We start from the raw sequence: 14,479 nt of genomic DNA on the forward strand, positions 1-14,479 counted from the left end.
AGGCAAACCACTTGCTTATTAATGGGTTTTGCCTTGTACATAATTTTATTACCTACAACTGAAAACGCTGAAGAACTAACACAAAATACAATTCTATGCTCTAACCTCAATTCTAATACTTCCAGAAGTCAACTGAGGGGCCGCTGGCCTGAAGGCATGTCGAGAACACTGACCCATAAAAAGTATTCTCTGATAAAAACAAATGCAGTCTGTGTTTGGGTCCGAATGTGGTTCTTGGCCCATCTGCATTAAAAGCACGTGGAGCACTTATTAAAAACACAGTCCCTTGGGCCCCACCTGAGAAGCACTAAGTAAGACTCTCTAGAACTTGGGACCCAGCAAGCAGCACTTCAACAAGCTCCCTGGTAATTCCTTATTTGAGAATCACCAACAGAAATGGATAACCATGGGTGGGAAATGGAAACGTCTTTAGAAATCTACCTATCCAAAAGACTTTTATGTCACATCTACCAACTGCTTCTGCAAGGTACAGGGTCGATTACAATTTTAAGGAAAGACCTACTTACTTTTGTCCAAACAACCGGATAAGAAGTAACATCTAAAAAGAGTTCCCTCCACAAGCTACAATGCAGTCCCACACTCCTAGTCAATGAAACAGCTTTTTGCCTTTCTTTCCATAGCAGCTACGTGTCCAGCCAGCTGAGATAGAATTCAATCCAATTATTGGAAATCCCCATAAAGAGCCTTGGGTGGTTAACCTGAATCGTACCTAGGAGGCAGCAACAACCACAGTCTAAAGGAATTGAAATGTATTTTAGGGCCGGGCGCGGTGGCTCACGCCTGTAATCCCAACACTTTGGGAAGCCGAGGTGGGTGGATCACGAGGTCGAGAGATCGAGACTATCCTGGTCAACATGGTGAAACCCTGTCTCTACTACAAATACAAAAAATTAGCTGGGCATGGTGGTGGGTGCCTGCAGTCCCAGCTACTCGGGAGGTTGAGGCAGGAGAATTGCCTGAACCTAGGAGGCGGAGGTTGCGGTGAGCCGAGATCCCGCCATTGCACTCCAGCCTGGGGTAACAAGAGCAAAACTCCGTCTCAAAAAAAAAAAATTTATTTTATCTAAATTATTTACCAAGCAAACGGCCAGCTGAGATGCAGCATCAACGAGCTGGGACTTTACAAGTGAACTGCCCAGGAGCTAATGCCAGTAACTACAAAGCAACGAAATGGAGGCCCCTGCTTCAGGTGGAAGAATCCCCTCCCACCGCCCCGCCCAAGAATCCCACCTGCATCAGCTATTTATCCCATACCACTGTCGTCTGCATGTTTCAAGCTGAACTGGAAAAAGGAAAGATTGTGGAGCTAGGATCAACTGCCTGGTCAAAGCCACTTATGTCCTGCCCTATGCTGTAATACCGAATACATGTATCTGCAAACGGGATTGAACCATCTTATCTTTAGAACACTGCTGCTTCCTCTTGACCTGCTATTGTAATTGGTGGGGCCATTTATTCCTGTGGAAAATTGTTCCGTACAGGTTGAGGCTGCAAGGGTCATCCGCTTAGTCATCATTTCTACCCAGGATGCAAGTGAAGGACTAACACAGAACCTCAAATACCTATGTCAGCACAATCATCATCCACAATGCACAGCCAGTGCCGGGACACCAGAAAAGCTCTCAATTCAATGCCGTGCCAGATGCCCGGGGGATGGGGCTCTGCCTCCCTGGATTTATACTCTCTGACCTCTGGTGTTCCAGTGCTTCAGGCAGTGTTTGCTGGGTGGAAGGGCCCAGGGTCTAAAGAAACTGTGTGGGTGGGCAGGTCATAGAGAAGAAACAGCAAATCTGAGTAACACTTTCTTTCCATCCTCTTCCTCCTGTGTCTGATATGAGTGATCACAGTCACCTAAGCAAAGGCTCTCCCCACGAAGAGTGATGTGGATAGGGCAAAATCCCACAGAATGTAGGCGAGAACGTGAATTCTGTGATCCAGGCAGATTTTTTACAATTTTTTTTTCAAAACTAATAGAAGTCACAGTTTTCCAATATTACTGAGGAACTGAGACACAAATGTATTTGGCTTCCGATGGGAAACACAAGGAAGTCTTAAAGATTTACTCCTTGAACAAAAAAAGACCTAATTAGCTAACTACAACAGGATTTCCAACACTTGGATTGTGAGCACCCCAGAGGCCAGTCACTGCTCCAAATGCCAGTCAATCCGACGCAACAGCTTTGCCAAGGGAATGCCAGGGAGGCGTTGCTGACAGCAGGATGCCAGCAGAAGCCCGGGGGTCCTGGGTCCCGTAAATCATTCACCGTATTTTTCAAGCATAGAGTGCATTTGCAGTCTAAAATGATGGTTGAATCCAAAACCACAAAATCAGCCTCCTGGAGTTTCCTCCTCCTCTCTGCGGGAAGAAACCCCAAGTCAGTTCCAGCGTCTGGCATTCCATGGAAAATGTGTGTCTTTATTGTCCATGGCAAGGCACCAACAGCCGTTCTGAACAGGATGCTGACTCACATCTGCCGAGACACACTGACTGCACAAAGAACATGGACTTCATTTGTGTTTGATGAAGGGCTCAGGAGGGTGGGGCTGACTTGGAAAACAAAGGAAAACTGTCTATATCTTCTCCTTTCCTAGATGATGGGGAAAACCACTACTCGACTAAGATTACTGAGCATGCCAGTATCAAAGCTGAGAAGAAACCCCCTTTACAAAAAGAAGATCAGAGGCACGCCAAAGAGAGAGGACAGGGCAACAGAGCTATGGGTGTGCACACGTGGACATACTTCATTTATTAGAATCATAGTAACTTTTTGCCAGGCACGGTGGCTTACGCCTGTGATTCCAGCACTTTAGGAGGTCAAGGCGGGCAGATGACCTGAGGTCAGGAGTTCAAGACCAGCCTGACCAACATTCTAGTAGAGACAGGAGAAACCATGTCTCTACTAAAAATACAAAAAATCAGCCAGGAATGGTGGCACATGCCTATAATCCCAGGTACTTGGAAGGCTGAGGCAGAAGAATGGCTTGAATCCAGGAGGCGGAGGTTGCGGTGAACCAAGATTGTGCCACTGCACTCCAGCCTGGGCAACAAGAGCAAAACTTGGTCTCAAAAAAAAATGTAACCTTTTACTGAGCCAGGCATTTTTATGAGATGTCCACATTCTATCACGTAATTCTCATCACACCCATCTGAGGTGGGTGCCACTGTCATTCCAGTTGTACTAATGAGGAAACCAATGCTCAAAGAAGGCAGAGAGACTCACTCAAGGTCACAGAAGCAACACACCTTTAGGGCTAAGATTCAAACCAGGACTAATGACCCTGGCTCACTGCACTGGGCAACTCTGCCTCCTGTGATACAAAACGATGCCAAACTTAAAAATAAAGCAAGAATAAGACAGCATATCCTCCAGGTATGTGCCAGATCACCATCCCACAGGCCAAAGACTCCTGCTCAAGGAACCCGCTCTTACCTCGCTTACTACTGATTTAGGCATAGACTCTGTGGGCTCACATGTTAACTTGTAGATTCTGGTCCAGTAGAATGGAGAACCCAAAGGTTGAGGCTTCACTGCCCCATAGGATATTAATGGTCTTGTATCCAGCTCAACAATCTTTCTTTTTTTTTTAAGACACGGTCTCACTCTGTTGCCCGGGATGGAGTGCAGTGGTGCAACCATGGCTCAGAGTAGCCTTGACCTCCTGGGCCCAAATGACCCTCCTACCTCAGCCTCCTGAGTAGCTGAAACCACAGGCACTCACCACCAATGCCCAGCTAATTTTTAAAAAAGTTTTATAGAGATGGGGTCTCCCTTTCTTGCCCAGTCCCTCCCGAAGTGCTGGGATTACAGGCAAGAGCCACCATACCTGGCCTGGCCCAACAATCTTACTCCATTCTTTTCTCAACACTTACCAACATCCAGTCTCTCAAATTCTCCCTGAACCAGACTTGCCTCAATGCATTAAATAAATGTTTAATATATGCTCATCCTATGAGTCAAGTTTGCACTTTTTTTTTTTCCACTCTTTCCCTCCATTCTAGCTCTTTTTTATGTTTACTAATAAAACTATTAGGAACTTCTTAGGCTAAAAAAAAAAAAAGACCCTTTCGTTTGAAATATGTTTAAAAATACCGAGCACACCCCTAAGTTAATGCTCTCTTCCCTGTTCTCCCTTTACTACCATACTCCTTGGCAGACTAGTCTAAACCTCCTCACTCTTCTATATCTACTCAGGCTCTTCCAAGGTGGCTTTCACCCTTTAACAGTGGAATCAGCAATAAGATCACCAATAACCAATCTCCTAATTAGCAAGTCACATAAGCTTTCTCAGCCTCCATCTTCCCCTGTCCCCCTCCCCATCCCCCAGCTTTCTGCCTGTGACACTTCTGATCACTTTCTCCTCTTTCAAACTTTATATATCTATATATATATTATTGCACTTTAGGTTCTGGGTACATGTGCAGAACATGCAGGATTGTTGCATAGGTACATACACGACAATCTGGTTTGCTGCCTCCATTCCCATCACCTATATCTGGCATTTCTCCCCAGGTTATCCCTCCCCAACTCCCTACCCCAAACTTTCCCTCCCCAGTACCCCCCAACAGACCCCAGTGTGATTCTCCCCTCCTTATGTACATGTGTTCTCATTGTTCACCACCCGCCTATGAGCAAGAACATGTGGTGTTTGATTTTCTGTTCTTGGGTCAGTTTGCTGAGAATGATGGTTTCCAAGTTCATCCACATCCCTATAAAGGACACAAACTCATCGTTTTTTATGGCTGCATAGTATTTTCAATGGTGTATATGTGCCACATTTCCCCTGTCCAGTCTATCACTGATGGGCATTTGGGTTGGTTCCAGGTCTTTGCTATTGTAAACAGTGCCACAATGAACATATGTGTGCATGTGTCTTTATAATAGAATGATTTATAACCCTTTGGATATATACCCAGTAATGGGATTGCTGGGTCAAATGGAATTTCTATTTCTAGGTCCTTGCGGAATTGCCACACTGTCTTCCACAATGGTTGAACTAATTTACACTCCCACCAGCAGTGTAAAAGTGTTCCTATTTCTCCACATCCTCTCCAGCATCTGTTGTCTCCAGATTTTTTAAATGATCACCATTCTAACTGGCGTCTCAATGTAGTTTTGATTTGCATCTCTCTAATGACCAGTGATGATGAGCATTTTTTCATATGTTTGTTGGCCTCATGTATGTCTTCTTTCGCAAAGTGTCTGTTCATATCCTTCGCCCATTTTTGAATGGGCTTCTTTGCTTTTTTTCTTGTAAATTTGTTTTAGTTCTTTGTAGACTCTGGATGTTAGCCCCTTTCAGATGGGCAGATGGCAGAATGTTTTTCCCATTCTCTTAGTTGCAGGTTCACTCTAATGATTGTCTCTTTTGCTGTACAGAAGCTCTGGAGTTTGATTAGGTGCCATTTGTCTATTTTGGCTTTTGTTGCCATTGTTTTCGGTGTTTTGGTCATGAAGTCCTTGCCTACTCCTATGTCCTGAATGGTTTTCCCTAGGTTTTCTTCTAGGGTTTTTATGGTGTTAGATCTTATGTTTAAGTCTTTAATCTATCTGGAGTTAATTTTAGTGTAAGGTGTCAGGAAGGGGTCCAGTTTCTGCTTTCTGCACATGGCTAGCCAATTTTCCCAACACCATTTATTAAACAGGGAATCCTTTCCCCATTGCTTGTTTTTGTCCGGTTTGTCAAAGATCAGTTTGTACCTTTTTAAAATTATATTTTGACACTTCTTGATATGACAGTCCACCATCTAGCTCCTACAAGGGATTATGGGACAAGGATGTGTCAATATGTGTAGAGAACTGGGCTGAAATTTTTACATACAAATTCACTTACATTTGGTAATCTGTAGGTAATGATTTGCCACCTGGTAATAATCCATGGCCACTAAAGGGATAACCCAACTGAGGTTTTTTTCAACAGAAAGAGCTAGAACACTGTCCTCTAAGGAAAGACATTAATAACTCAGCAGAGGGAGGCAGTACTTCCCAATAAGCCTATTATGCCAGCCAGCCAGCTACTAGGAGAGATTTTAGGGAGAGAAAAGCTGCCCTCCCACCACATGACTACCCAAAAGCACCTTCAGCCACGGTGCTGGCTGGCCCGGAACCCTTGCTATCAAAGTTGCCTCTCTGGCTTATCCAGCATAAGCGAGCACTCTGTCTACAGAGCATCTCCCATCAAGACAGGACCGCCCAGCTGGGTGACAGATGCCAGGGGAAGCCTCTGGAAAAGTGGCAGCCACAATGCTGTGCTCTGCAAACTCCATGAAACTCACACCTGTAACATCCTGGGACACATGAGTTCCCTCCCTAGGCCTGGGGGTCTGAGTCCATAGAACAGAGATGATGGTAATCCTTTTTTTTTTTGAGGCAGAGCCTTGCTCTGTCACCAGGCTGAAGTGCAGTGGCACGATCTTGGCTCACTGCAACCTCTGCCTCCCACATTCAAGCAATTCTCCTGCCTCAGCCTCCCAGGCAGCTGGGACAACAGGCACATGCCAGCACATCTAGTTAATTTTTGTATTTTTAGTAGAGACAGGGTTTCACCATATTAGCCAGGATGGTCTCGATTTCTTGACCTCGTGATTCGCCCACCTTAGCCTCCCAAAGTGGTGCGATTACAGGCGTGAGCCACCACGCCTGGCTGATAATACTTATTTTACCAGGATGCAGAAAAGACTGGCTGAGTTAACAACTAGAAACACATCTACTGCCTTCATTCAGCTTCTCTGTCACAAGCCTGGCCCCTGCCTGCATGTGATTTTTTTTGCCTGTGAAAATATGGGGCAAAGAAAGGTAGAGAATATTTTTGCCATTGGCACACATGGATGAGGAGTTCGGTTACATGATAAACTCTGGCAGCTGCTGAGAGATGGGAGGGAAAGCAGGCATTGCACAGGGTGAAAGAAGACGGGGGAGTTGGGTGCCCCTCCCAAGTCGGGCACAGCTGGGGCACACTTAGCCTAGTATAGCTAAGTGCCTAAGAAGCAATTTTGGTCCAAAATCAAGTTTCCTACATTTCCTTTCTGCTCTGATCTCACTTCAGCTGAGTTCCTTAGAAAAAATTTAAGGTATCATTGATGTGGTAATCTCACCAGATACTTTGATAATCTAGAAACCTGTCTGCCTTCCAAGCAGAATTACATTTCTGAAATAAGCTGAAAGGCCAGCAGGAAAACACTGCTCAAGATTCAAATCAAATCAAATCATCACTGAAGGAATAAGCAAAAAAAGCAAGCACTGTATTACTCCCCACTACTCCATCAGCCTCTCAGGACAGAAAATAAAACATGTGATGAGACGCGAGAGAAACTCACATATCCACCCTTAACTCACTCGACAGTGGAGAACTTTCTTGGCTTTGCTGACACCGGATTAGAATCTGGTTACTCACACTGTCCCTGGGTGAAACTGGTATTTGGATTCCGCAGGGAAAAGAAGTAACAGTCTTTTTTCTTTTTTTTTTTTAAAAAAAAAAAAAGCCAAGAGCTGAGGAGAGGCAGGTGGTGAAAGCTGATACCCACAATTAGAAAAGCACCAGGGACTCCTCTCCCAGATTTTGATAGCTACGTGGCTCAAGTCTGGCACCTACATAGCTACATAGACAAATATCATTACGAACAAAATCTGTACTGGCAGAGTCTGGGTGGCTGTGATTCAGCACTGGCCTCTTTGTTCCCAGCACTGCTGTAAGATGAGAACTCAGTCTAAAGTAACCCTGAATACACAGAGAGAAAGCCTTAGCAACTGGGAGGGGTCCGTCCCTCCTGTTCCAGCCCAGGAGGGTGAGAAGGCCCTGGGCTACATGAGTCACAGAAGAGCTCACACTCAGACCTGCTCTTCTTAATTTAGCTCGTCACTTGAAGCCCTCTGTTAGAGGACAGAGGCTACTTTTCCCAGCCTTTCTGCCTGCTGGCGCCCTCAGGAGAATACATTCCTAATTGCTCTGCTCAGCCAAACGAATATACCTGGTGTGCAGGTGAAACCAAAAATATACATCCTGCCTTGTTCTGCAGTGGCAGGGGATGTTAGACTTTTGGTCACAGAAATCTTAAGCAATCTATTTTAAAAGCATAAAAAAGAATAAGCGCAAAACTTGGTGCATTTATGCTTCTATACTTGTGCTTCTGAGAAAGGGGGAAAAACAATCACCCACTTTTGCATCCCTTCCGGAGAACACAAATACTGCTAAAATCAAAACTGGCAATAATAATAGGGCAACTCATTACCCTCCCCTTCTAGAGAGACCAAAGCTGTACCCGTTTATTGGCACTTACACTAACTCTGGGGTTGTGCTGCTGCTAATTACAATCTATTTTCTGGAGTCTAGATTCATCCTTTTCTAATTTAGCTGACTTTCCTTTCTAGTTATTTGCACCCATATGGTAAACCATTCACAGCTGTGTTGTACACTCCACAGTATATATTTAACCCAAGGCCAATCTAAACCAAGAGACTCCTACAGATTAAGTCTCAGAAACCTCTTGTTAATGAAGCAGTATTACTACTTTTGCATAACTTTCCTCAGTTTCTAACTAGACATAAATTAAGGTAAGTCATAGCATAGTCTACCTCAAGCTGGCGCATACAAAAAACAATCCCGCGTTTGGTTTAGGCAGCATAGGCAAAAAAAAAATACCAAGATCCCTTCAAACTAGAAACAAAGCAGACGTATTTTTATTTTAGCGGTATTGTGCTTTTCTCCCCTTCTCACAAAAGCACAATAAACGAGTATACAGCTTATGATGAGAACACAGACCAACGAAAAGCTGGTTCTGCCTTCTCAGAGCGAGCTTGCGCGTGCCGCACACTGACTGGGGCCGAGAGGTGAGTGGTCACCGTGTGGCTGTTTGAGGTGGGGAGGAAGGAGGCTGCACATTCCTGAAACAACAAAGGCAGAGGCGGGCTCCTTAGAGGGCCATGAACAGAGCCAGAGATGAGGCTAGAAAGATACTCTGTAAAGGCTGAAGCAGAGAGGTCTCTTAGAAGACAGATGCCATAACAGCTCACCGGAGAAGGCGTAACAAGGGTTAGGGGAAGGGGTGAATAAAAGCTGCTTCCCATGCACTGGAAAGTGAGCCAGGACAGGTATTTTTGGTTTTGCCTGCACACCTGGAGGTATATTCATTGAGTTGAGCACAGCAATTAGGAATATATTCTCGGCTGGGCGCGGTGGCTCAAGCCTATAATCCCAGCACTTTGGGAGACTGAGGCAGACGGATCACGAGGTCAAGAGATCAAGACCATCCTCGTCAACAAGGTGAAAACCCGTCTCTACTAAAAATACAAAAATTAGCTGGGCATGGTCAGGCAGGAGAATTGCTCAAACCCAAGAGGCGGAGGTTGCAGTGAGCCGAGATCGTGCCATTGCACTCCAGTCTAGGTAACAACAGCAAAACTCTGTCTCAAAAAAAGGAATGTATTTTCTCGAGGCTGCCAGGAGGCAGGCTGGCTGGGAAAAGTAGCCTCTCTTCTCTAACAGAGGGCTGCAAGTGAGGAGTTAAACCGAGAAGAGCAGGTGTGACTGATAGCTCATCTGTGAGAAAGGCCTTCCTGACTCCTGCACCCATGCCCTGGCCAGGCAGGCAGTGCCAGCCCACAGGTCTCTGAACAGCTCTGCCCTCCTAGCCATCATCCCACTCCAGGCCTGCTCCTGTGCACCATCGCTGGGGGCTGATTACGCCTCCTCCAAGGTGGCCTGCTCCCAGCTCTTCTTCCTGAGAGCACACAGACCACAGGGAAATCAATGGAACATCACGTGGAACAGGTGACATCCCAGCACACTCACACACGTGTGTATATACCGCCACCCCTGTCTAAGCGAGAAAGAGGCCCAGAGAGTCATCTCTACATGGCCCTTTGGCTTTTGTTTCTATCAACACTTGAGGTTTATATCATGTGCTTTGATGTCAGGGAAACAGCAACTACTTAGCATTGTGTCTTCCTGATAAAGGGTTTGACATGGGAGTGAGACCAAGGTGTGGTACAAGCTTCTTAATTACACTTAAGGTAAAAGGGATTCTAAAAAAAGAAGGTAAGATCTTAATTAACTCATTTTTAGGTGGTTTTAGTTATCTGGTATCTAATCACATCAAGGAGAAGGAGAAAGGAACAGAAGAGCTGTTATCCTTCCAAACCAATGACTTCCATTTTGTTTTTAATTAAGTGTACTGCCTCCATTATGAAAGTAATACAGGTTATCATAGAAAATTTGCAAAAAACAGAAATACAGAATATACTGAAAAGGTAAGGATCAATTGCCGCCATACACAGGCACACCTCAGAGATACTACTGGGTCACTTCCAGAGCATCACAATAAAGCCAGTATAGCAATAATGCAAGTCACACAAATGGTCTGGTTTCTGAATACATATAAAAGTATGTTCACATTCTACTGTATTCTATTAAGTGTACAATAGAATGTCTAAAAAATGCATACCTAAAATTTAAAAATGTCTTTATTTCTAGAAAATGCCAGCATAGAGACATAAAGTGAGTAGTAATGCCACAAACATTCAACTGTAAAAACCACAATATCTACAAAGTGCAGTAAAGGAAACACCATGAAGTGAGGTACGTCTGTTTTCCTTGCCAATGCCTTTTTTAAAATAGTATTAAAAAAAAACCGTAGGCCAGCCACAGTGGCTCACACCCATAATCCATCACTTTGGGATGCCGAGGCAGGTGGATCACTTGTGGTTGGGAGCTCAGGACCAGCCTGGCCAACATGTTCTCTCGAGTTTTACCTTAAGTGTAATTACACTTAAGGTAAAAGACATTCTAAAAAAAGAAGGTAAGATCTTAATTAGCTCATTTTTAGGTTTTAGTTTTCTGGTATCTAATAATATCAAGGAGAAGGAGAAAGGAACAAAAGAGTTGTTATCCTTCCCAACCAATGACTTCCGTTCTGTTTTTAATTAAGTTTACTGCCTTCATCTCTACTACAAATACAAAAGTTAGCCAGGCATGGTGGTGCACACCTGTGGTCCCAGCTATTCAGGAGGCTGAAGCAGGAAAACGGCTTGAACCCAGGAGGTGGAGGATGCGGTGAGCCAAGATTGTGCCCCTGCACTCCAGCCTGGGCAACAGTGTAAGAGTTTGCCTAAAAATAAAAATAATAGTAATAATAAAAAAGAAACGTGGTTGTGATCACATAGTATATACGATTCCACTTCCATTTCTTGCTGTAACTGACACATTTAAGGTGAATGATGTTAAAATGAGTGTCAGGGCCGTTACTGTGGTGACGGCTGCTCGACTCCGCAAGCACATCACTAACAACAATGAACTGCACACTTTATTTAGGCAAATCATCTGGCAGATAAATTGTATCTCAACGAAGATGCTGAAAATCATTGATAAACTTTAGTTTTCCTACCTAAATTCTGCAGACATTCTATGTAATATAGGGAGTTAGACATTATCTATGTAATATAGTTTTACTTAATCGTGTGTTTAATGAGTCTAGGGAAGCACACCTCAAGACATACTTCCCAACTAAAAGCTGTAGCTAGTTTTTTCACTCTGATAACCAATGCTAATATTAACCTCTTCGGTACACTGAACTCTTATGAATATCATATTCTTCTTCCCAATCATTTCGTAAAAGGATTTGGGGTTTTAATCATACCAACAATCTAGAAATTATTTTAAAGGACTAATAGACTTTTCAAAAACTTAGTTACTCTCTAAAATTACTAAGTATCAGCAATAAATAAGCGGGGTGCAGTGGTTCATGTCTGTAATCCCCACACTTTGGGAGGCTGAAGTGGGCGGATCACTTGAGGCCAGGAGTTCAAGATTATCCTCCACAACATGGCAAAACCCCATCTTTACTAAAAATATAAAAATTAGCCAGGCATGGTGGCGCATGCCTATAGTCTCAGCTACTTGAAGGCTGAGGTACGAGAATCGCTTGAATCTGGGAGGCAGAAGTTACAGTGAGCTAAGATTGTGCCACTGCACTCCAGCCTGGGTGACAGAGCAAGACTCTGTCTCAAAAAAAAAAAAAAAAAATATATATATATATATATACACATGTACACAAATAAATAAAAGGTGGTTCTAAGTGAAACTCACTGAAGATTAACTCGGGAAAGAAAGGAGACGGGGAATCTAAAGCTACACCACAAGTATGAGACTAATCAGAAGGCAGTAAGATCACAGATGGACGATGGTTTTCATATCTGAAAATAATTCAGGGCAAAGAAAAAAATCCATTTCTCACAGGTGGGTGCTACACATCATGGCGCCTAAGAACACAGGCCTAGGGCTGGACAGAGCTGTGTTCAAATCCCAGTTTGATCCGAGGCCAACAGACCTCAAGCATACTCATCCTGAATTGTTACCACCCAAAAACTGGGGATGACAGAACACTTACATCAGAGGTTACTTTGAAGTTCACCTAAGATGAATGTTCCTTAAGTGCTTGGTACAATATCTGCCCATAATGAGCATTTCATAAATAGTCGCAACGCTGGTAACGACGATGACAGCTGCTTTGGATCAAATGGGAATGCTGGAATCTAAATCTGAGCCCTCCAGACGTTTGTCTAAAAACTACAGTATTTTTCTTCTAACTCCAAAAGGGCCTGAAGGTATTTTTATTACCATGAGAGTTTCAGCTGTGACCAGAGTTCATTTGCGCAATCTTCACATTCCAGTGCACTAAGTGCTTTCTCACGCAGGGATAAAAGAAGCCTTTGTCCCATGCTTGTGAAAAGCAACATCTTTGCTAGATGAGTTAAGTGCTAAACTTAGTGTTGCTGCAGTGGCATGCTGGGAAACCACACGCATCTAGGAACATCCAAATAGTGAAATAGCATGGGTTTTAGGGAAGCAGACCATGTGGACGTAGCTGTGCACGTGTGGGCACATGTGTGCCTGTGTGTTGTAGGGTAACATAGTTTGAGTACTGTCTACATGCCAGGCATCGTCCTAAATGCTTCACACTTTACAACGATCCTGTGAAGTGGGAACTTTGATCAGCACCACTTTATGGGCAAGGAAACTCTGCCTTGGCAAAGTTCCGTGTTTTCCTCGCGTCGGATGGCTGATGGGTGAGTTGTGGAGCCAGCACTTGAACCTGGACTCACACATGCTGTCATCCACTATGCTCCACTGACCAGAAGTGACTGTAGTGAAATAAGCCCTGCAGATTGTAGTTTAATTTTCGGATTTGTAACTTTTGGCAAGAATGGTCACTTAAATAAAGCACCAAAAAAAATAAATAAATAAATTTGGGCCAGGCATGGTGGCTTATGCCTGTAATCCCAGCACTTTGGGAGGCTAGGTGGACAGATCACCTGAGGTCAGGAGTTCAAGACCAGCCTGACCAACATGGAGACACACTGTCTCTACTAAAAATACAAAATTAGCCAGGTATGGAGGCGCATATATCTGTAAGCTCAGCTACTTGGGAGGCTGAGGCAGGAGAAGCATTTGAACCCAGGACGCAGAGGTTGGGGTGAGCCAAGGTTGCCCCATTGCATTCCAGCTTAGGCAACAAGAGTGAAACTCCATCTAAAACAAACAAACAAACAAAAAGGTTTTTTTTCAAAGGTCTAATTTGGATGCTTCATTATTCTGCCCTCAGTTGTGCGGGCAGTCACCTCAGGGGTGGTCCACAGCAGCCTGAAGAACAGAAGGCTTCCCAGAGGCAGATGATACAAATGCTGACATCTTGTTAGAAACACAGGACATAAGTGGATTTTTCTACTCTCCTTTCTGTCTCTGGAAACAAGGCCACCAGATTCTCCATGGTTTTAGGAAAGGTAGCTATGTAATGTATCCTCTAAAATAAGACAGTTCTGAGAGTGAAAGGTACACTATTAGTAAATATGCAGGCATAAACCAGGACATCACCCTAGTTATAGGTTCCCAGGTCATCCTGGTTGAGGCATCTCAGTCTTTCACTGAATCATATGTGAATTGCTTAAGTGTGTCAATAAGTTAAAACACTGTACATAGAAGAGAAAAATGTGACATGGTTCTTCGCCAGGGACATGAACCAACAGCTCTAATTGTGTGGGTCACATCTGCATCCCAATATGGCCTCATGGTGACAGGAAGTGCTTTATCCAAGGAGGGGAAAGTGGAGAATCACAAAGGTCAGCACAAGAACTGCAATATTTTTCAGGAATTCAGGGGATAGGACAACCCCAAGGATTGCTTCATTAAGATAAGCCCAGAAAGTCTGAAAATCCAATTCTGTAGATCCTGAAAACAATATAATGACCTTAATAAGCTCTTGCTCACCCCTAACCAATTAGCACTTTATTTGCTTTATTTTTTGGTCCTATTGAGATGAGTGAATGTACTTATTTGCTTTATTTCAAGAGGAAGGCTTGTGTGCCTCCTGGTCTTCTCTTACCCATCCTGGAACTTGAGGAAACACACTCCTGCGGACAGCTCTTCTAATTCCAGCTCCAGGCCTAAGGAGCAGCAGCACTTACACGGT

General features: G+C 44.0%; 1 protein-coding gene across 1 annotated transcript in view; it reads right to left on the bottom strand.

The window, feature by feature from the left end:
- Positions 1 to 14,479, bottom strand: part of ANXA2 (annexin A2) — a 53,439-nt gene that overhangs the window by 20,290 nt on the left and 18,670 nt on the right. The window lies entirely within an intron of this gene.

The sequence above is a fragment of the Callithrix jacchus genome, chromosome 8 (assembly GCF_049354715.1).
Source record: "Callithrix jacchus isolate 240 chromosome 8, calJac240_pri, whole genome shotgun sequence".
NCBI classification, from domain to species: domain Eukaryota; kingdom Metazoa; phylum Chordata; class Mammalia; order Primates; family Cebidae; genus Callithrix; species Callithrix jacchus.